The following is a 24,622-nucleotide window of genomic DNA, read 5'->3' as shown; positions in this document are numbered from 1 at the left end:
AGCTTAGAACTACTTAAACCTAACTAACCTAAGGACAACACACACCCCCGTGCCCGAGTCAGGATTCGAACCTGCGAGCGTAGCATTCGCGCCGCGCGGGATTAGCCGAGCGGTCTAAGGCGCTGCAGTCATGGACTGTGCGGCTGGTCCCGGCGGAGGTTCGAGTCGTCTCTCGGGCATAGGTGTGTGTGTTTGTCCTTAGGATAATTTAGGTTAAATAGTGTGTAAGCTCAGGGACTGATGACCTTAGCAGTTAAGTCCCATAAGATTTCACACACATTTGAACCTTTTTTAGTAGCGGTCGCGCCGTTCTAGATTGTAGCTCCCAGAACCGCTCGGCCACCCCGGCCGGCTCACTGACGTCGATCTGTTGTAGAATCAAGGAGCATATTTTGTGTTCAGACATAATGAACTTTCTAGACTCTGACAAGCTCATCTGCAGGAACGAGCACGGTTTTAGGAAACAGCGGTAATGCGAGACACAGCTGGCCCCCTTTGTGCATGATATACAACAGGCTCTAGATACCGGCTCTCAGGTTAATGCCATATTTCTCGACTTTCGAAAGGAGTTCGACTCAGTTCCGCACTGTCGCTTGCTCCAAAAAGTGCGCGCTTACGGCCTTTCCGATGACATATGCGGTTGGATAGATAGTTTTCTAACAGACAGGGAGCAGTATGTCGTCCTGAACGGGTTGACGTCAACAGAAACAAGTGTAACTTCAGGTGTGCCCCAGGGCAGTGTTACATAAACGATCCAGTTGGTGGTATTGATAGCGGCATTAGGCTGTTTGCCGATGATTCTGTACTCTACAGGAAAATGGTATCAAACGAAAGTTGTGAACAAAGCAATGAGGATTTGCAGAAAATAAATGCGTGGTGTAATGACTGGCAGTTAACTCTCAATATTAGTAAGTGTAACCTACTGCGTATAACAAGGCGAAAATCCCCATTAATGTACGAGTACAAAATAAATGCCCAGTGTTTGGAAGCGGTAACATCCGTCAAGTATCTAGGTGTGACTATTCGAAATGATCTTAAATGCAATGAACAGATTACAGAAGTAACGGGCAAGGCGAACTCAAGATTGCGGTTTATTGGTAGAATCCTGAAGCGATGCAGTCCTTCAACAAAGGAAATAGCTTACAATACGTTAGTTCGTCCAGTCTTATTGTTCGTCTGTATAGGAGCCTTACCAGTTGGGTCTGATTCAAGAGATTGAGAAGGTCCAAAGAAGAGCGGCAAGATTCGTGACTGGTACATTTAGCCATCGCGAGAGCGTTACAAATCTCATTGAAAGTTTGAAGTGGGACACACTTGCTGATAGACAACGCGCTAAACGGAAGGGGCTGCTCACTAAATTCCGAAATACGATCGTCGCCGAGGGTGTAGAGCATATATTATTACCACCAACTTTCAAATCGCGCAATGATCACCATTCCAAGATAAGGGAAATTAGAGCTTGTACTGAGGCATTCAGACAGTCGTTTTTCCCTCACGCGATCCGCGAGTGGGGGGAAATATGACTTTGGCGCGAATTGTGCCCTCCGCCACACACCGCTTGGTGGCTAGCGGAGTATATATGTAGATGTAGATTTGAAAAGAGGCATATTGCGACTCATCGGAACACACTCCACTCTTCCAATCAGCTACTACCCAGTTTCTGCATGCTTTGGCCCACTGAAGCTGTTCATGTCGCTGTCTAGCAATGGCCTTTTACGGACTACTAGACTCCAAGGCTACCTTGTATGCAGCTCTTTTCGATAGATTAGCTTGGAAACTGGTTGACATGGACTTGCGTTAACTGACAGCAGTAATACCTATCGGGTTTGAAACCGATTGTCATGGATCAGATACGACAGTCGTCTCTGGTCCTTGTCAGCTAGGATACTTTTATCACTACTATTCTAACGCAGTGTTTCGTGACTGCGAGTGCTACATCATTCCTCGTACACAGGTTTGACAGTCCACGCTGACAGAGTAACAAACAGGGCAACTTTTTTCACGGTGTGGTCATGGGCTCGTCAAGATACGATAACTGCTTTCTGTCATACTGTTTCGTTTCCATGTTGACGCAGCTTACCGCGCTGATCTCATACAACCGACTGGAGCACACACACGCACTTACACACACACACACACACACACACACATACACACACACACACACACACACACACACACACACACACACTACTCCAGCGTAATGACCTACGTCAGCAGTGAAAGATGACTTGACCACCATCTACACAAGATTCTACAGTGCATGAGAATGACTAGAGGGTTAGCATACTTCAATAATATTAACAATAAGTATATAAAACAGTAATACAATAATTTGTTTACGTCAGTGGGGTACATCACTGTAACATAACCTCCAAGAAATTGCAATCCAAAGAAAAGCATTCGACCGAAAATTTCAGAAGTACATATGCCATGAAATTGATTTAAGAACTGTATAGCAACAAAATCTCACAAGTCTGACGTCGTCGTAATTTACGCGATACAAAATGGAAATGTGCACGCCCCTTTATCTATATTTCATTTAGTACCACAACTGTGAATGCAGCTTGAAGACTATTACTTTTCGAAAAAGCAAGTGTTTGAATGATGTCCGCTACGGTCGCAGGTTCGAATCCTGCCTCGGGTATGGATGTTTGTGATGTCCTTAGGTTAGTTAGGTTTAACTAGTTCTAAGTTCTAGGGGACTAATGACCTCAGCAGTTGAGCCCCATAGTGCTCAGAGACATTTTTTTTTTAATGATGTTTCTTTGCACCTAAGTTCGTGAAAGTCAGTCCTTCTGTTATTTTTTGCTGAGTGAAGGGTGCAACTGGGGTCAATTTACTGCGGTGTGCCTGTTCTACTTGCTGCTTATGAACCGTGTCAGATTTGTTTTCCATTTTCGAGATTTAGTTTTTTTGCGAACCCGCTGGGGTAGACGTGCTCGTTAGCTTGCCACTTTTGGGATTCGGGGAGTATCGCCAGCTCCGAATCGAATCCGCCCTGTGGATTAACGCCGGCCGAAGTGGCCGTGCGGTTAAAGGCGCTGCAGTCTGGAACCGCAAGACCGCTACGGTCGCAGGTTCGAATCCTGCCTCGGGCATGGATGTTTGTGATGTCCTTAGGTTAGTTAGGTTTAACTAGTTCTAAGTTCTAGGGGACTAATGACCTCAGCAGTTGAGTCCCATAGTGATCAGAGCCGTTTGTCGATTAACGACGATAGCCGGTGTGCCGGCCATCCTTGGTTTGGTTTCCGCGGTTTCTCACATCCCACAAGGTGAATACCGCACTGGTACTCACGTCCTCGCACTGGAACAAGATTCGCACGTTCTCACTCTTTTACATGGATAACACTAAACGCAGACAGAGGGGGTACATAAATTCGATTCGCGGGGGAGAGGGGCTGGAGAGACGGAGACAGTAGGGCATGTCCCACAAGTTGCAGAACGTATATCCTCTGGGTGTGTGATACATGTCTCTTTATTGTATGTGTATACTAAGAAGGCGATCTCTCAGCGAAACATTGTGCTTTTCTCCATGACTAGCATTTTTATGTGTTTTTTGGTTAGTGGCCAAAACTGATAAGTGGCAGAATACAAATAGCCTTTAAATCTCTATACAAATGTCATTTAAATCTCTACTGACATTCAGATGACCATTATTTCTAAAAATGAAGTTGTGTGATGAGTATTTTTCCATGTGTTTAATTTTGTTAACATGTGTTATTCAAAAAGAATTTTATGTAAACGATTGACTAAGTTATTACAAAATCAAATCTTGCTATAAATGAAAACTTTATTCAAGAGTAAAAATCTTCCTAAATCGTTTAATTTAAACTTCTTCTTAATTTGTACCATTTTTGTTCATATTTGTTCCTCGTGACTCACTATTAACATACCCAGTAGCCAACCAGCAGTGGGTCTCGACGCAGAAAAGAACTACATGACAGCTGTTTCAATTATACTTTATTAAACTCAATGTTGTCTGGTATTCGTAGGTCTTGCGAAAGCTTTGAATCAGTTTCAATAAACCTGTGCTGACAGACCATGAAAAACGAGGCATTGGTCGATTCCATGTAGCGTCCTTAACAACTGAGCTAATGTTCTGGTTTCAAGTAGCTCACTGTGAATGAGACCTCAACTATTACCTCTTATATTACTTCAACTAGCGGAATTCCTTTCCGTCTTTATTTCAACAGCAATACTTGATACTGTTTGATGCGAGTAGAGGAAGCCTTAACGCGCCACAGAGGGAACTTCACAGAGACAAACAGGTGTAAATATGTGGTCCAGAAACGCATCCATCAACACATCTGCTTCCCAGGACTCGACTCATGCCTCGACGTCAAAGCAGACGATTCAAACAAAGACGAGGGTAATATAAAAACAGATGGCGCATAAATGTTAAATATATTGCTTATTTTCCTATTAATAAAATAAACAGTCTGGTAAAGGGTTTATAAGCATACACCAAGAAAGTTAATGTTAGGAACCCTTCTATCAACGATAAAATTAAGCCTGTATAAATTCCAAAAAAGGACTGAGATCTATCTAAGAAACACACAGCAAGTGCATATAATCTGAATGAGACAAAAATCTTTTCCTTGTAATTCGAGATAAATAGTAAAAAAATAAAAAATGGTTCAAATGGCTCTGAGCACTATGGGACTTAACTTCTGATGTCATCAGTCCCCTAGAACTTAGAACTACTTAAACCTAACTAACCTATGGTCATCACACACATCCATGCCCGAGGCAGGATTCGAACCTGCGACCGTAGCGGTCGCGCGGTTCCAGACTGCAGCGCCTAGAACCCCTTGGCCACACCGGCCGGCGAAACAGAACAAAAGTTACTAACAATGTCCCCTCTTTAGTTTTAGATATATTTATTTCTTTGTAAAGCTCACACTCACACAGAAACACTAAATTATTTCCTCCCTCGTTTAGCCGGCCAGTGTGGCCGTGCGGTTCTAGGCGCTTCAGTTTGGAACCGCGTGACCGCTACGGTCGCAGGTTCGAATCCTGCCTCGGGCATGGATGTGTGTGATGTCCTTAGGTTAGTTAGGTTTAAGTAGTTCTAAGTTCTAGGGGACTGATGACCACAGATTTTAAGTCCCTTAGTGCTCAGAGCCATCTGAACCATTTCAACCTCCCTCGTTTATGGTTTCATGCATTTCTTTCTGAAGTGATGTGATCAGTTCAAAGTAATAGTTATTCTTATAATAATAATAACTAATTAAAAATGGCTCTAGTGTATTGATCAGCGTTGTTAACTGAGGATTGTGTAGATATTATATCCCACTAGATGAACCATTTATCTAACGAAACAATAAGCACGAGTGAACAAATTTTTACGGTTTGCCCAGGGTCAGAAAGTAACTGAATATCTTTTCATAAATTCTTTCAGCTAAAAGTGATCACAAAGATAGATAACCACCAACTAATACTGTGTCTAATAATCTGCTCCGAAAAACTGAGTTTTTATAATGCGATGCTGTCCATATCTGTTAATATCATTTACTTAAGCAACACTTCGCAGGAGACCCAATATATATAGAATCAAAAGTGTCATTTCTTTTACATGTGGCTATGACCAAACGTACAAATGTTGCAGTTAGAACGCGAAGCAGCAGCTGAAATAATGCATATGGTAAATATGAGAAATCGCAGCGAATGACTGCGATGTCACAGATGCAACTGGAGCTAAAATTGATTATGGTGAGTACTGGCGGTTTCTAGGAGCTGCCTCCATCCTGTAACACTTCACTGAGTTGCTGTCTGACAGCGAAGGCTGTCCACGAGTCTGCCGTCTGGCGATCACGGTTTGTGTGTGCGTCTGTGTGCGTGTGTGTGTGTGGACCGCGATTCCGCAAGCGGCCTTGACGACCTGTTGCCTCGGTGGCTCGTTCTGGATGGCGCAAGATCGCCTCCTGTTTTCTACACGACATGATACACAGTCGATCGCAACAAACACGAGTAGTCTCTATCGCAGACATCGGAGGGAGTTCAAAAATAAATTCTGAGTGTTTTGGTACAAAAGACCTTTAGTCGCCGTGGCTCGTCAAAGATTGATATTACAGTTGTGATACATTCGGTTTATTACTCCAATTATCTTTGTTTCTGTGAAAATATACTGCCTGAGAAATTAGTGAAGCATCCAGAAGACATGGTCGTATATCATTGTATCTTCATACACGTACACACCATCGGCGGGTACGCAAATGATAGAGTTTCAGTTCTCTGGGACAGGTAGAGCGGCAGTCAGAAAGCATTACTGTTGTACGTTTTTAGCTTTGTTACCAGGACTGGTAATGTATACAGGAGTTGTAACAGCGTCAGATTTTAACTGATCACTGCGAAGGATTTCCAGACGCTGTGTACTCGTGTGTGCAAGGGTTATAGACATCTGCCGGGTTTTGAAAAAGGGCCTCACTGTGGGTCTCCATTTGGCTTGTCGAATCGCGCAGTATCCAAATCTACTGGGCATTCGGATGCGATAGTGGCGCGATTTGGACGGCTTGGGAACGTGAGGACAGGCATTCTCGGCGTCTAGGCTCCGGTCGACTGCAACCCTTTCACGTCTGCATCTGCCACCTGAGGACAATTAATAGACTCTCTGCAGCGTACTGTGTCATCCTATACCATTAATCGGACACCAGCAGCTGACGGACTAGGGAATTACTGTCCCACGCTTTTTGAATGGTGCTGTGACCGGGAAGCATGGACTTATAATGAACAGGATGAATCGTGGTTCTACAGTACCCTGTATGACCATCGCCGGTAAGTATGGCGGCGACCTCGGGAGAGGTCCCATTCTTCCAATTCTGTAGACTCCTGGTGTCATGGTGTGGGTACGACTTTGGCTCACGGGCTGATAGTGACTGAGCGAACTACGACGGCGCAACGGTACGTTACTGACATCCTCTCATGCGAACGTATTGCGGTCCCATTCTGCAACAGAACAAAGCTCGTCTGCACGTGGCCCGTGTCTCTATGAAGTCTCTGCGTGATGTCGAACTACTCCCGTGGCCAGCAAGATCCCCGGGTCTCTCCCCACCGGACACGTGTGAGACTAGCTCGGACATCAACTTCAAGGCAACGTTAATATTCAACATAACAAGGACCATTTACAACAGCTGCGAGCCAGCGTGTCTCAGGAGATAATTCAACGCCTTTATGACATCATTCCCCAGCGAATCAGCGCGTGTATCCAGTCAATTGAGGGTGCACCTTCATAATGATAAGTAAGCTCATACTACCAAGTTCTTTGTAAATTTCACTCGATTTTGCAATGGCTGAATTAACATTACCCGTCCTCTCTATCCGTGAATATTCGTTTCATGTCCTCCTCCCCTTTTTTGTGGTTAACTTTTTTCGTCAGGTAGTGTAAGTTCAAGACAGTGAAAAAAACCTTGAATATGCAATCGCCAAAACATACACCCAAAAACAGAATAATTCAAACAAAACCCTTATATTTTTATTTCATTGTGATCAGTCATTTCTGTCAATATAAATGTCCCTATACGTCGACCACAATGATCATGGAAGAGTGAACAACGACGCACAGTTGACTTTTTTTTCACGACCAACAATGTTCGGCTGCGACGTTTCTAGCAACCAGATCCAAGTGAGTGTCGCCCGAGCTCTTCATATGGCCGCAGAAGAAGAAGAAGTCGCGAGGTGGCAACGGAACAGGACAACCACGATAGTTACATTATTATCCAATTAGGCTGTAATGAACCACCGAGGACCACGAGTCCCTCTACCAATATGCTCAGAAAATATCACCGAAAAACCTCCGAAATTTTGCTGGTGGAGTTCTGGTTCACTCAATACATCGATAGATAAGTCCTCATGGAGACACCTGATCGGGCGAGAAATGGTACAGCGTTTAGCCCCGTAATCGTCGATTTGTAGGAATTCTCTCATCTTAGAAGGATCGTGCTGAAAGTCATGGTAAAGCTGCAGTCTCAATAAAGTATAAATGTGATTGCCTTATAGTAATCAACAAATTTTAATAATGTGTTGTCAAGTTGTGACGTCATTTACTTCTGTCATGTAAATATTGCCTCTGATCAGAGGCTGTTACAAAACGTGTACTGAGGACGCCTCAGAGCCAGACATCCTGTAACGTGCATTCCACTAACCTCACACCACAGCCATTTGAGACTTCAGTGGTGTCAACCGAACTAATTGGAGGGCAGGGTGGAGGTTTGTTATGTTTTCTGATGAAAGTTGTTCCTGCCTCGGTGTTAGTGGTGGCCGTGTGTTGAGAGCCTGAAACCATCCAGTCAGCTTGCTAAACACACCGGACCTACACCTGAAGTTAACGTCTTTGTGCGTTCTCTTATGACAGCAGGAACATTCTCATGGTTATTCCACGTACGCTGACAACAAATCTGTACGTCAGTCTGGTGATTCAACCTATTGTGCTGCCATTCATGAACACCACTCCATGGGGTGTTTACCAGCAGCATAACGCTCGCCCACATACCGCTGTTGTACCCTAATATGCTCTAAAGAGTTTCAACATTTTGCCTTGGCCTGCTCGATCACCATATCTGTCTCCAATCAAGCATATGTAGGACATCATCGGAGGACAACCCCAGCGTCATCCACGATTAGCACTAACCGGCGTGTATTTTCCGGCCAAGTGCAACAGGCAGGCAACTCCATTCGACAAACAACATCTGACGCTTATTCAACACAACACATGCCGTTTGCAAGTTCGCATTCAACATTCCGGCGGTTACAGCTGTTATTAATGTACCAGCATTTCATATTAGCAATGGCTTATCTCGCACTTACGTTACCTGTGATCTTGAAATGGTAATCATTTAAGTATGTTACCTAGACAAATGTAGTGCCGAAATATCATTACTCTAAATAAATTATTATAAATTATTTTTTGGTGTAGCGATTTTTTTTTCGTCAATGTATATCGTAACAGAAAGGCGTTGGTTGGTTGGTTGGCGGGGGCGGGGGCGGGGGGGGGGGGGGGGGGGGAAGGGGGGGGGTGACCGTGAACAGCGAGGTCCCATCGGTTTAGGGAAAGAAGTTGCCCCCGTGCCCTTTGAAAGGAACAATTGCGGAATTTGCAAGAAGCGATTTAGGGAAATCAGGGAAAATCTAAATCACGATGAACGGACGCGGGTTTGAACCGTCGTCCCCCAGATTGAGAGTCCAGTGTGCTAACCACTGCGCCACGTCGCTCGGTATAGAGAAAGACGTAAAACTGTGTGCAAACAAATGCAGACCATACCGCCAAAAACTGAAAAGCCTTCATATTACGTTGATTTACATGGATTGTCTAAAAAATAAAAAAACTATATTCATAACTATAGGTTTCTCGTGAGTTACAGTATGATCGTAAAACCACTACGGATGGCACTTCGGATGATGTTTCTGGTCCACAGGTGTTCAGCTATGTTACAATATTCTCGCTTCTGCCCCTCCAGTTTCATGAAGTTCCGATGGGTGGTGGCCCTAGAAGTAGCATTCAAAATGGCGTCTGAAACGGAGATGGGTTCCAAGCAGAGAGCTGTCACTGAGTTTATTTAGCGGAATACCAGAGCATCGCAGATATTCATAGGCACTTGCAGAATGTTTAAGGAGATCTGACAGTGACCAAAAGCATGTTGATTTGCTGAGCGAGGCGCCTGTCGTCAGCGCAACAAGGTCACGCAAACCTGTTCGCTCTCCCGCGTTCCGGTCGGCCGCACACAGCTTCGACTCGTGCAATGGTGGAACGTGCGGACAGTCTCATTCGAAGTGGTCGACAGATCACAAACACGTCGCTGCCCAACTGGATGTCTCTGACGTTAGTGCTGACACATTCGTCCACCAGCTGGTATGCTCAAGAGTATGTGCTCGCTAGAGTAGGTTTAATAATGAATAAAAAAATAGGAGTACGGGTAAGCTACTACAAACAGCATAGTGAACGCATTATTGTGGCCAAGATAGACACGAAACCCACGCCTGCTACAGTAGTACAAGTTTATATGCCAACTAGCTCTGCATGTGATGAAAAAATTGATGAAATGTATGATGAGATAAAAGAAATTATTCAGGTAGGGAAGGGAGACGAAAATTTAAAAGTCAATGGTGACTGGAATTCGAGAGTACGAAAAGGGAGAGAAGGAAACATAGTAGGTGAATATGGATTGGGACTAAGAAATGAAAGAGGAAGCCGTCTGGCAGAATTTTGCACAGAGCATAACTTAATCATAGCTAACACTTGGTTCAAGAATCATAAAAGAAGGTTGTATACATGGAAGAAGCCTGGAGATTCAAAAGGTATCAGATAGATTATATAATGGTAAGACAGAGATTTAGGAACCAGATTTTAAATTGTAAGATATTTCCAGGGGCAGATGTGGATTCTGACCACAATCTATTGGTTATGAACTGTAGATTAAAACTGAAGAAACTGCAAAAAGGTGGGAATTTAAGGAGATGGGACCTCGATAAACTGACTAAATCAGAGGTTGTACAGAGTTTCAGGGAGAGCATAAGGGAACAATTGACACGAATGGGGGAAAGAAATACAGTAGAAAAAGAATAGGTAGCTCTGAGGGATGAAGTAGTGAAGGCAGCAGAGGATCAAGTAGGTAAAAAGACGAGGGCTAGTAGAAACACTTGGGTAACAGAAGAAATATTGAATTTAATTGATGAAAGGAGAAAATATAAAAATGCAGTAAATGAAGCAGGCAAAAAGGAATACAAACGTCTCAAAAATGATATCTACAGGAAGTGCAAAATGGCTAAGCAGGGATGGCTAGAGAATAAATGTAAGGATGTAGAGGCTTATCTCACTAGGGGTAAGATAGATACTGCCTACAGGAAAATTAAAGAGACCTTTGGAGAAAAGAGAATCACTTGTATGAATATCAAGGGCTCACAAGGAAACCCAGTTCTAAGCAAAGAAGGGAAAGCAGAAAGGTGGAAGGAGTATATAGAGGGTCTATACAAGGGCGATGTACTTGAGGACAATATTATGGAAATGGAAGAGGATGTAGATGAAGATGAAATGGGAGATATGATACTGAGTGAAGAGTTTGACAGAACACTGAAAGACCTGAGTCGAAACAAGGCCCCCCGGAGTAGACAACATTCCATTAGAACTACTGACAGCCTTGGGAGAGCCAGTGCTGAGAAAACTATACCGTCTGGTGAGCAAGATGTATGAGACAGGCGAAATACCCTCAGACTTCAAGAAGAATATAATAATTCCAATCCCAAAGAAAACAGGTGTTGACAGGTGTGAAAATTACCAAACTATCAGTTTAATAAGTCACAGATGCAAAATACTAACGCCATTTCTTTACAGACGAATGGGAAAACTGGTAGAAGCCGACCACGGGGAAGATCAGTTTGGATTCCGTAGAAATGTTGGAACACATGAGGCAATACTGACCCTACGAGAAGAAAGATTAAGGAAAAGCAAACCTAAGTTTATAGCATTTGTAGACTTACAGAAAGCTTTTGACAATGTTGATTGAAATACTCTCTTTCAATTTCTGAAGGTGGCAGGGGTAAAATACAGGGAGCGAAAGGCTATTTACAATTTATACAGAGAGCAGATGGATGTTATAAGAGTCGAGGGGTATGAAAGGGAAGCAGTGGTTGGGAAGGGAGTGAGACAGGATTGTAGCCTATCCCCGATGTTATTCAATCTGTATATTGAGCAAGCAGTAAAGGAAACAAATGAAAAGTTCGGAGTAGGTATTAAAATCCACGGGGAAGAAATAAAAACTTTGAGGTTCGCTGATGACACTGTAATTCTGTCAGAGACAGCAAAGGACTTGGAAGAGCAGTTGAACGGAATGGACAGCGTCTTGAAAGGAGGGTATAAGATGACATCAACAAAAGCAAAACCAGGATAATGGAATGTAGTCGAATTAAGTCGGGTGATGCTGAAGGACTTAGATTAGGAAATGAGACACTTAAAGTAGTAAAGGAGTTTTGCTATTTGGGGAGCAAAATAATTGATCATGGTCGAAGTAGAGAGGATATAAAATGTAAACTGGCAATGGCAAGGAAAGCGTTTCTGAAGAAGAGAAATTTGTTGACATCGAGTGTAGATTTAAATGTCGGGAAGTCGTTTCTTAAAGTATTTGTATGGAGTTGTAGCCATGTATGGAAGTGAAACGTGGACGATAAATAGTTTAGACAAGAAGAGAATAGAAGCTTTCCAAATGTGGTGCTACAGAAGAATGCTGAAGATTAGATAGGTAGATCACATAACTAATGAGGAGGTACTGAATGGAATTGGGGAGAATAGAAGTTTGTGGCACAACTTGACTAGAAGAAGGGTTCGGTTGGTAGGACATGTTCTGAGACATCGAGGGATCACCAATTTAGTATTGGAGGGCAGCGTGGAGGGTAAAAATCGTAGATGGAGACCAAGAGATGAATACACTAAGCAGATTCAGAAGGATGTAGGTTGCAGTAGTTACTGGGAGATGAAGAAGCTTGCACAGGATAGAGTAGCATGGAGAGCTGCATCAATCCAGTCTCAGGACTGAAGACCACAACAACAACATGTGCTCGCTGGATTTCTCGTCGCCTAACAGAAGACGATAAAGATCAACGAAGACCCATCTGTGCGGAATTGCTTGCGCATTACGAGGCTGATCGTGACATTTTTTTGTCAAACATCGTCATAGACGATGAAACATGGGTTTATCACAAAACGGCAATCCAAGGAGTGACGCTACTCCACCCCTTCTCCGAATAAAAAGTTCAAAGCCGCACCCTCAACCGCTAAAGTCAAGGCGACGGTCTTCTGGGACTCTGACGGCAGTTATTCCGTTTGGTGCAACGAACAACTTTGAAGGGTACTGTGCTGCCCTAAGGAAACTAAAGAAATGACTTCAGCGTGTTCGTCGCCACAAAAATGCAAACGAACTTCTCTTTCTCCGTGACACTCAAGGCCTCACACAAGTCTACGCACCGTTGAGGAGCTCATAAATCTTCACTGGACTGTTCTTCCTCATCCACGCTGCAGCCCGGATCTCGCACCTTCCGACATCCGCAGGAAGCAGTACGCGGGCATACAGGCCCTCCCAGTAAGATGGCGTGAGGCCATTGCATTGAACGGAGCATATGTTGAAAAATAGGGTTTTGTAGCCCAAAGAGTGGGGAATAATACGGCGTACTGGAATCCTGAATACAACCAGAAAAAAATGTGCATTACTTATTGAACGTCCGTCGTCGCAGTCTTTCACAAACAGTTACTAATGGATCAAATCAGATCATTTTCTTGTGTCAGTCGTACTATAACCCTACGTATTGCTGGAAACAGAGGATGACTCACCGGTTCGTTTACTTTTTTCAATCGTGGCTGGTTCATGTTACATTGTCTGACGATATTTGGCTTGTGCTAATACGAGATTTTCTAGATTACATCGGGTCACAAAGGATCAACGTGCACTTTGCGAGTCAAGCAGTGATTGCAGAATGATACTGCGTGATTGCTTGTGGAATTCTGATGGCATGGTGTGTATTACCTGTAGGATTCTTTGTAATAAACCCATCTAATGTTGAATAAAATGTTGTCGGGTTTCCAACCGCGTCAATTGCTTAAAACTACACGAGCTTTCGGCCAAGCACTCCTTGGCCATTGTCAAGTGGTATGACTGCCAGTGGGCTGTTGGTGCGCCCTTATATACGCTAGCTGCCGGCTGTGACGTCACTGGTGCCCGTGACATTGCCATATACGGACATGTTTTGAGTCGGCGTTCCATGTGCCCTCTTCAACAGCGCGATCGCTGGATCTCACGCAGCGCTGAGCTGTAAGCCACCGTCTCTATTCAGGGTGTTTGCAGCAATTTTTATTTCAATAGCTTCCTTTATTAAACTGTCCCAGAAGCCGTTAGTGCGAGCCACGACAGAGGTATCGTCAAATTTTATGTGTTGACCGTTTTCTAACGCATGCTCAGCTAACGCCGATTTCTCTGGATAGTGTAGGCGATAATACCTCTCATGTTCTTTCCTGCGTTGTTCCACAGTGCGCACTGTTTATCCGATGTACTTCTGGCCACACAACGTATTTCGTTGACTCCCGGTGTTCTGAGACCTACTGCGTCTTTAACTGGTCTCAGTAATTAACGGATTTTCGTTGGAGGCCTGAAGATTGATTTGATCTTGTGTCTTTTCAACAGGCGGCTTATCTTGCCCGACACAGAGCCACAGAATGTCAGCAAATCAAGCTTAGTTTCCTGCTCTTCGTCGGTGGTCTTATTCTGATATTTCCCAGAAATCACTACTTTGTTTGCTACCTGGCTCTGTAGCCCAGATTGTTGACGCACGATGGTGGGCTGGTGCTCAACTCGGAGGTTGTTTGCTCGAACATCGGTGGAAGATATTATCATTATAAGTATTTGGCCACCAAAACGTGGAGAAATGATGTGCAATGTTCCTGGCCACCAGATGATGCAATAATCTTCCCTTTCTATGTTTTTCGAGAGGAGAATACTGTATGTGCCAGCAGTAGATTTAACCGTCATCCATCCCCACCCTGCCTCTCACTCTCTCTCTGTCTCAGGAAGACTTACTCATATCAGCGGCTATTATCAATTTTCACCACGCGATACGAACTGTGCAACATATTGAACCACTGAGTTCCAAGTAAATATTTATCGGCCTGCGCGGATCAATTATCGCCACTGTTACAACTATAAAACGGTCTTAATAAATGTCGCTAGCCTCGCTTGACCCGAGAGACAGGGCTAAAATAATAACATCTTCAGCACCAACGATAAGCGACACGCATCAATCCAATTGCTTTCATAAAGATTAAGAATTCCGTGTATGGACCGGGGAATGTAAACCGCTAACAGTCACTACGTCGCATAGTAACTGATATCTTGCAACTTCTGCAAAAATATCCAAGAAGACAGAGTAACGGTTTAGAGCTACGTTAGTCAAAAGTCAGACTCAAATCGCAGCACTTAAAATATCCAATGGAAACGAACGCCGGTTTGACTTTAATAGAACTTCGCCAAGTGCGTTCCTCCCCATCAAACACCACCTCCAATTGGCCACTTAGCTCCAGTGTCTGATGTAAAACACATTGTGACAGTTACCGTCGCAACACACCCGATATTTTTTATTAAATCTGGGTGCGAGCTATTAACTCTTAGTAGTAGTAGGGTTACTAGCACAGGGCTGCACTTGAGAGACAAGAAGTAACCGTTCCCGCATATAATAATACACACGCGTCATCTGTTGCAACAGATATTAAGGCCCCCGTACATGATCAAATTTGTTTGTCAAATTCGCTCTTTGCCATCAACGGATTTGTCAAACAAGCCCCTACATATACCAACTAGCTTGTCAATTCAACCTCACTTTTGAGCAGACGCTGCTCGTGTCGCGATATATTCTTGCATTGACATTCAGCACTGTGAATAAATAAGATTTAGAAAACAAGCCGTTGTTCCAGGGAATGGTTGAAACTGAGAGAGAAATATAAAATGGCTCTAAGCACTGTGGGACTTAACATCTGAGGTCATCAGTCCCCTAGTCTTAGAACTAAGTAAACCTAACTAACCTAAGGACATCACACACATCCATGCCCGAGGCAGGATTCGAACCTGCGACCGTAGCAGCCTTGTGGTTCCGGACTGAAGCTCCTAGAACCGCTTGGCCACCGCGGCCGGCAGCGAAATATACTCGTGAAAATCTGGTAAAGGAAATATTACACTTAGCACCTGATAATTACTTCAGTTTTCTCCGAATTGACAGTAAAACCTTTAATAGCTGAGTTATTTCGCCATCACATTGAGAAGGAAGACACATAGCTCAGTTATTTCGCCATCATATTAAGAAGGAAGACACAAGTATGCGAAAATTCATTCTCTTCTACTTGGTCCTTAGACAGTTCATTAAAATACCACAACGTGGGAACATAAACATCTCCCATGGAAGAACCAGAGAGCTTCGAACATTTTTTATTTTATTTCATTCCCGTTTGTACGTTTTGCATAGAATAATGTTTTTCTTCCTACGCAGTATAAGGCTAGGAATGAGGCGACACCTCTTCCATTTTGGTAGCTACCACTGACATTTCGTTTTTATCCTTAATGTAGTTTCCATAGTTGTGGAAACTCTCGATACAATGAGATAAATTGTAATAAAACTCATCTTCCCTAAACATGCGCTGTGAAACATCAGCACAAACAATGTCTTCCATCTTGTCAAATCCGTTGTTATTGGAAACTTCTCCCAAACGCTTCTAACAAGCTCTATATTTGACAAACAAGTCAAACTACAAATATTTGACAAACACAGTAAAGTTTGACAAGTTGTTTGGTCGTGGACGGGTGCTTTGACGGTAGTGGAGACTAGCCGAGACCTGGCGTTCGGAGTAGTGCGGCATTGGGTCTGATTGGCTAGCGTTCATGACGTCATAAGAAAATCAGCTCGATCGTCTAGTGCGAACCGATGCATGTCTCTGCAGCCTTTGCAGTTTGCTCGCGGTACTGTGTTTATCCGTAGCAATAACATGCGAAATGAATTTCGCATCGAAATATTGAACGAGTTAGCAAATTTTCAAACACGTGCGTCGCATATTAAATGGATGCACGATACTTCACATTGCCAACAGAGCATCATTTGTCGTAAAAGTTTCCGTGACGCATTTGGTATGCAGCGTCACGTGCTTTTTTATAGTGCCCAGTTTGTGGATGCAAATTAGATTTGAATGACCCCTCATGTCATTTCCAGTAACATGGGCTTACTACAGAGACAGATACTTCATGATTAAACTGTACAACCTTCGAATGAATGGAAAAAGTGACTAATTACCTGTTTGTAAAGCGCCATGCTCAAAGAACATCTAAAGAGAACTTCTACAAAGTAAACTGCTAACTAAAGACTTATGTTTGATTATTTCTCAAGCATATGGGACCAGTATCATAGAGGACTAACAGATAATGCTGACCTAATCTTAGAATTAGCTTATCCAGTTTAACATGGAGCTCTTGCCGTAATGAAGCTTGGCATTTTTCACGGTAACAAATCGTTGCCAGAGATGAAAGACGCAATGAATAATAAAAAAAATCATAGCATCCATATGGGAATGAACCCGAGACCTTCAGAGTAGTAATAATCCAGTATTTACTGACTGGGTCAAGCGCTGGTATCTGAGCGGTGCCTTAATCGTATGTATTCCATCCTTGTCTAGGGAGCGTTCACCATCTTTACTTTCATACAACACCTGACTGGGCCGCTGGACACGACATCCACCATTGATTAAACATGCGCATACAGTAGTTTACTACTGGGGGAACCTTTTCCTTTTTGTAAATTCATGTAAGTCGCGAAAGTGATGTTGGTTGTAAGCTACAAAGTAATAAATAACAGAAATAGCTTCTAAAATTGCAATGAAAGTGCCTTTTTGAAGATACAACGGACTGCTACTTGGTCTCCTAAAATGATTACCGCCGTGTAGGATCACGATACTGTGACTGTAGATGGGCATTCGACGAAAAGTGAAAGTTTTTTTTTTATTTTGATGTTAATACTTGAGTGTTAGTTGTACAAATGTCACGTCTATATCTACTAAATGACCCAGAGAAATTAATCGGTTCGTACACGACCAAGCTGATCTTTTGACGTCATAAATGTTAACCACAAAACAGCCCAGATGCCTATCTGCACCGAAAGGCACACTGTGAGGGGTCAGCCATCCTCTTGGGAAGATCGGGAGGAGTTAGTAACGACCCGGCTGAATACGCTTGCAGTTTCAGCGTCAGAAATCAGTACTTTATTAACAGCTGTCAAACAAAATACGCCACAGCCACATATGCGAATGAAGAGATGTTTATAAGCCATTTTTGGCGTGTTTTCGAGCTAGAAATAGTAGACGAAGACACGAATGTTGCCGAAAATTTAATACTGAAATTTAACGCCCGAGGAAGTCATTTTTGATTCGGGTTTGGTCTGGGATACATTATGGGTCATTTGTCATAAACGAGTGATTACAATTTGGTTTATGTACCACTAGTTTGATCGTTAGTTGATGTAGAGAGTAGACGCTTTAAATTTTGCCATATCGCGAATGATTTTTGTATAATATACTAGCTAAGAAACCAGGCATTGCCCTGGTATTTATTTTGCCAATTTTCTCGTAGAAACGAAAACAAAAAAGAACTGTGTTTTTAGTGTATTATCGAAAAAATTTCATTTCCATGTATTCGTGAAAACACCTTTGAAATTATGAAACGGTCGTACAAAGAAACACGTATAGGAACATTCAGCAGCCTATGTGGATGCTGTCTGAGAAATGTGTTAGGAATGGAGTTAGTGGCAAACAAGTAACAAATTTAAATGTTATGCATGACGCGGCAGTTTTTAACACGTCTCAGGGTTTCTGACGTCTTATCAAATGGTTCAAATGGCTCTGAGCACTATGGGACTCAACTGCTGTGGTCATCAGTCCCCTAGAACTTAGAACTACTTAAACCTAACTAACCTAAGGACATCACACACATCCATGCCCGAGGCAGGATTCGAACGTGCGACTGTAGCAGTCGTACGGTTCCGGACTGCGCGCCTAGAACCGCGAGACCACCGCGGCCGGTTGACGTCTTATCACCTGAACTATGTGTGGTACCATGATATAATTTCGTATTTGCATTTAGCTGTATATGTGGATAGCGCGAAATGTATTGTGAATAAATTTAGTAGCACGGAAGTAATAAATTTAGACTTCCTGCATGATGCGGCGGTTTTTCACGCATCTCAGTGTTTATGATGTCGTATCTCCTGAACTATGACACGTAGGTGATTTTTACCCCCACAGTGATATTGCCTGATAGTAAGGAATATGTGTACCACGCTGCGTTGAAATCGGTCCAGTGGTTGAGGAGAACATATGACACACACGCACATATATACATAATTTTCTATACGTTTGTATGTAGTTGGAGTGACGGCAGGCGTACGTACAGTAGTGGTAGTTCTATATACGTTTTCCAGTACAGGAGAAGAGTGTACTTGGATGCCTTGAACAGATACTAATTAACGGCATCCCTTTTATTTCTCATGATGACTTCATTACACCCCGCCAGTGGCGCAGTAAACCACATACAAAGAATGCTGTTTTCAGCCAACAAACGCTACATCCGCAAGGAACAAATAGCGACAAACTGTGTGGTGTGTATGCCGCTGAGACCAAACCGACGCTAGCTTGTGGTTTTAGTACAAGTACTTGCTTTATCTAAACAGCAGCTCCCTGTGTGACTTAACTTCCATAAAAATTCTATGATGGTGTCAGTACAGCTTACGGATAAAGTGGTTGGTCAGAAGGTAAGGGTAGCTCACACTTTTCTGATCAATCACGTAGACGTAGATGTAGAATCCCGTGCACATTTCTCTAAAACAGTCTAATACGACCTACCATTTGCAGTATTTTATTACGCAATAAGGATAATATTTGACAGATATACAGGACAGTCATTTGTTAACTGTTTTATGCAAAAACAATATGAGGGTATATGACATTCGATGCTGCAGCATTCGTCACTGTTATATAGATACTGTGTTTCAGATAATGGCGTGGAACGCTTTGCAGAAGCAAGGAAAACAGCAGGGGTTTTCTATACCATGCACAGAATGCAAAAATCGTTTGTAGGTGTCTCAGCCATGTCATTTAAATATCTGGGAGTCACGTTGCAAAGCGATATGAAATGAAACAAGCATGTGAGAATTGTGTTAGGCAAGGCGAATGGTCGACTTCGGTTTATTCGCAGAATTTTGGGAAAGTGTGGTTCATCAGTAAAGGAGACCGTTTATAGGACACTAGAGTGACCTATTCTTGAGTACTGCTCAAGTGTTTGGGATCCACAGCACGTCAGATTAAAGGAAGACATTGAACCAATTCAGAGGTGCGCTGCTAGATTTGTTACCGGTAGGTTCGAGCAACACGGAAGTATTAACGAGATGCTTTGGGAACTAAATTGGGAGGGGACTGATGACCACAGATGTTAAGTCCCATAGTGCTCAGAGCCATTTGAGCCAACTAAATTGGGAATCTCTGGAGGGAAGGCGATATTCTCTTCGATGAACGCTATTGATAAAATTTAGAGAACCAGCATTTGAAGCTGACTGCAGAGCGGTTCTACTGTCCACAACATACACTTCGCGTAAGGACCACTAAGATAATGTAAGAGAAATAGAGCTCGTAGATGGAAATATAGATAGTCGTCTTTTCCTCGCTCTGTTTGCGAGTTGAGCAGGAAAGAAAATGACTAGTAGTGGTACATGGTACCCTCCACCACGCACCATACGATGGCTTGTGGCGTATGTATTTAGATTAAAAATCTTTAACAAGGGGGGGGGGGGGGGGGGTTCTCCATGGAATCTGACCTAACTGATGTTGGAGCAGTTTTTCCTAACTGAGAGCGCTTTCTTCGATGCAAACCAAACAGATTTTTATCATCCTGACGAATACAGGTGCTGACACTTGATGATGAATTAATGAGTATAACTTTATAGCGTTCTTTCGGTATCTTACTTCTTTAATTGGCAATTAATTAACTTGTATTTTGCAATCGCTTCAGAAAATTTTTCACTTGTTGGGAGGCTGCACGGATGATACAGAGGTGTATACTAAGCCACTGTGATGAGAAACACAATTTATTAAATAAACTATGTGTCGTAGAAAAAAATCTTTTATAACAACCGGAAATAAAAACGCCCAACGCTACGACCACTGCTAAATTCAGACAGCCCACGTCCGTCGCCTCCTAAGCGTTGAGGTTCAAATGGTTCAAATGGCTCTGAGCACTATGCGACTTAACTTCTGAGGTCATCAGTCGCCTAGAACTTAGAACTAATTAAACCTAACTAACCTAAGGACATCACACACGTCCATGCCCGAGGCAGGATTCGAACCTGCGACCGCAGCGGTCACGCGGTTCCAGACTGAAGCGCCTTTAACCGCACGGCCACACCGGCCGGCCCTAAGCGTTGAGGGTCCCAATAGGAACTTCCCTTTATAATTGTTACAGTAGATACACCAAATAGCTGCTTATAATGAGTAATCTTTATTTACATTTACCGCAGACTGTTTCGGCTTAATCGCCATTTTCAGGTACCTGCAATTACAATTTTGGTGAGAACAGGTATGGATGCGAATGTCATTCAAATTAAAGTAGCTGTCTTGTACTCACGTCTAGATTGATGTGACGTCCAGTGTATCTACTGTAACAATCATGTCGTTATCAGACATATATTACGCTGCTGGCCCTAAAGAAGATGAAAAGAGAATGCCTCAGATGGTCACAGGATAAACAGGTTCTACAGCATCAGACGTATACTTCATATTATGATCCAGTGCAATATTTTTGTGTTGGAATGAAAGGAACACTCATCAGTGGGAATAACACGTAACAAACTGCACTGAAAGCAGTTTGAAAAAAAAAAAAAAGCCTCCGTCCATAAGCCACCCAGCCAGTCATAGTCACCTGTATTTTATTCAACTCTACATATAGCGTACCACTGGAGGTACGTAATGTATTGTCTACATCTTTACTCATCAAGTCGCCTTATGATGTTTGGCAGAGTGTACTATGTGTACAAGTGTCAGTTCTCCCTTTACTGTTCCAGTCGCGAACGATCCGCAGAAAAAAAATACATTGCTAGTAAGCCTCCGTGGAAGCGCTAATTTTGGTTTAAGTCATCAGTCTTCTAACTCATGCATTCCGTCAAGAATTCCTGTACCAATCTTTTCATCTCAGAGTAGCACTTGCCATTTACACCCTCAGTTATTTGCCGGATGCATTTCAATCTTTGTCTTATTCTGCAGTCTTTAACTTACACAGCTCCCTCTAGCACCATGGAGGTTATTCCCTGATGTCTTAACTGATGTCCAACCATCCCGTCCCTTCTCCTTGTTAGTGTTTTCCATATATTCTTTCCCTCGCTGATTCAGCGGAAAACCTGCTCGTTCCTTACCTTATCAGTCCATCGGATTATCAGCATTCTTCTGTAGCACCACATCTCAAATACTTCAATTCTGTTCCGGTTTCCCCACAGTCCATGTTTCGCTGCCATACAAAGCTGTGCTCCAAACGTACATTTTCTGAAATTTCTTCCTCAAGTTAACGCCTGTGTTTGATACTAGTAGACTTCTCTTCCCCAGGAACGCCCTTTTTCCCAGTACATGTCTGCTTTTTGTGTCCTCCTTGCTCCGTCCGTAGTGGCGTATTTTGCTGTCTAGGTAGCAGGAGTCCTTAATTTCATCTGCTTCGTGTTCACCAATCCTGATGTTAAGTTCCTCGCTGTTCTCATTTCTGCTACTTCACATGCCTTCCTTTTTCTTCGATTTACTCTCAATCCATATTCTGTGCTCATCAGACAGTTCATTTCGTTCAAAAGATCTTTTAGTTTTTCTTCGCATTCACTGAGGACATCAATGTTATTATCAGCGGACCTTATCATTGCTATTATTTTATCTCGAATTTTAAACCCACTCTAGAACCTTTCTTTTATTTCTGTCATTGCTGTTTGGACGTATAGATTGAACAGTACGGACGAAAGAAGACATCCTTGTCCTACACACATTTAATCCGAGCACTTCGATATCGGTCTTCCCGTCTTATTGTTCCCACTTGGTATTAATACATATTGTATATTACTCGTCATCCCCATACCTTACCTCTATTTTTCTCTGAATTTCGAACTTCTTGCACCAATTTACATTATCTAATGCTTTTTCAAGGTCGACAAATCCTATGAACGAGTCTTGATTTTTCTTCAGTCTTGTTTCCATTATGAACCACAATGTCAGAACTGTTTCTTTGTTGTCTTTACATTTTCTAGTGCCCAATTGATCGTCATCTGACAGATCCTCAATTTTCTTTCCCATTCTTCTGTATATTATTCTTGTCACCAACTTGGACGCATGAAGAGTTAAGCTAATTTTACAATGAATTTCTCACTTCCCGGCTCTTGCTGTCTTCGGAGTTGTGTGGGTGATTTTTTTCAGAGAAAATGATGGTGTATCGACATTCTCCCACATTCTACACACCAGCGTGAATAGTCGTTTTGTTGTACTTCACCCAACAGTTTTAGAAATTCCGATGAAATGTTACCTATCTCTTCTGCCTTATTTGATCTTAAGTCTTTCAAAGCTCTTTTAAGTCCTGATTCTAATATTGGATCCCCTATCTCTCCTCTGTCAACTCCTGTTTCTTCTTCTATTACGTCACCAGACAATTCCTCCCTCTCACAGAGGCCTTCCATTTACTCTTTTCACCTATCCGCTGTTTCCCTTGCATTTAATAGTGGAATTCCCATAGCACTTTTAATGTTACCACCATTCCTTTTAATTTCACCGAATGTATTTTTGACTCTTCTACATGCTGAGTCAGTCCTTGAGACAATCATTTCTTTTTCGATTTCTTCACATTTTTCGTGCAGCTATTACACTTTAGCTTCCCTGTATTTCCCATTTATTTATTTCCTAAGTGACTTGTATTTCTATATTCCCGATTTTCCGTGAAAATTATTGTACTGCCTTGGGTCGTCATACGACTGATGTATTTCTTTTGCTACCCATGGCTTCCTTGCAATTACCTTCCTTGTACTTGTGTTTTTCTTTCTACCTCTATGATTGCCCTCTTTAGATATTTCCATTCCTCTTCAACTGAACTACCTACTGAGCTGTTCATTATTGTAGTGTCTAGAGCCTCACAGAATTTCAAGCATATCTGTTCATGATTTAGCACTTCGGTATCCCACTCCTTTGCGCACTGATTCTTTTTGATCAGTCTCTCACACTTCATCCTACCCTTCATTAGTACTAGATTGTGGTCTGAGTCTATATCTCCTCCTGAGTTACACCTTATAACTGAGTATCTGACTTCGGAATCTCTGCCTGATCATGACGTAATCCAACTGAAATCTTTCCATATCTCCAGGCCTATTCCAAGTATATCTCCTTCTCTTGTGATTCTTCATCATAGTATTTACTATTACTTGCTGAAATTTATTGCAGAACTCAATTAGTATCTCTCCTCTCTCATTCCTAATACCAAGCCCATATTCTCCCGTAACCATCAAATTCCAGTCTCACATGACTATTAGACATTCATTTCCCTTTACGTACTGAATTACCTGTTCAGTATCCTCCTAAACTTTCTCTATCTCTTTATCTTCTACTTGTGATATTGGCATGTATACTTGAATTATTGATGTCGGTGTTCGTTTCCTGCCGATTCTGATGAGAACGAAATTGTCACCGAATTTTCTGCACTATACATAACGAATCTTACTCCCGTTATACCATTTTCTGCTGTTGTTGATATTACTCTACACTCACCTGACCAGAAATCTTTACCTTCTTTCCATTTAACTTCACTAACCCTCAAAATATCTAGATTGAGCCTTAGCATTTCCCTTTTCAGGTTTTCTAGCTCCCCTGTCACGTTCAAACGCCCTATATTGCACGCCCCGCTTCGCAGAACGTTATCTTTTCGTTTGTTATTCAGTCTTTTTCTCGTGGTCACCTTCACTTGGGAGTCCCCTCCGGAAGATCTGAATGAGGGACATGCCCGCAATCTTTCGCCAATGGAGAGATCATCACGACACTTTCTTCACACATGTCCTGTGG

The 24,622-nt window shown here is 42.7% G+C and overlaps 1 protein-coding gene and 1 non-coding gene across 2 annotated transcripts in view; both read right to left on the bottom strand.

The window, feature by feature from the left end:
- Positions 1-24,622, bottom strand: part of LOC124625231 (fatty-acid amide hydrolase 2-A-like) — a 255,926-nt gene that overhangs the window by 154,279 nt on the left and 77,025 nt on the right. The window lies entirely within an intron of this gene.
- On the bottom strand, positions 17,117-17,221 carry LOC124554989. The gene has a single exon (XR_006968507.1). It is a non-coding gene; the product is annotated as a U6atac minor spliceosomal RNA (small nuclear RNA).

Source organism: Schistocerca americana, chromosome 1, assembly GCF_021461395.2.
Source record: "Schistocerca americana isolate TAMUIC-IGC-003095 chromosome 1, iqSchAmer2.1, whole genome shotgun sequence".
NCBI lineage: Eukaryota > Metazoa > Arthropoda > Insecta > Orthoptera > Acrididae > Schistocerca > Schistocerca americana.
Note: the sequence above shows the minus strand (reverse complement) of the source record. Positions and strands in the feature narration are given on the sequence as shown.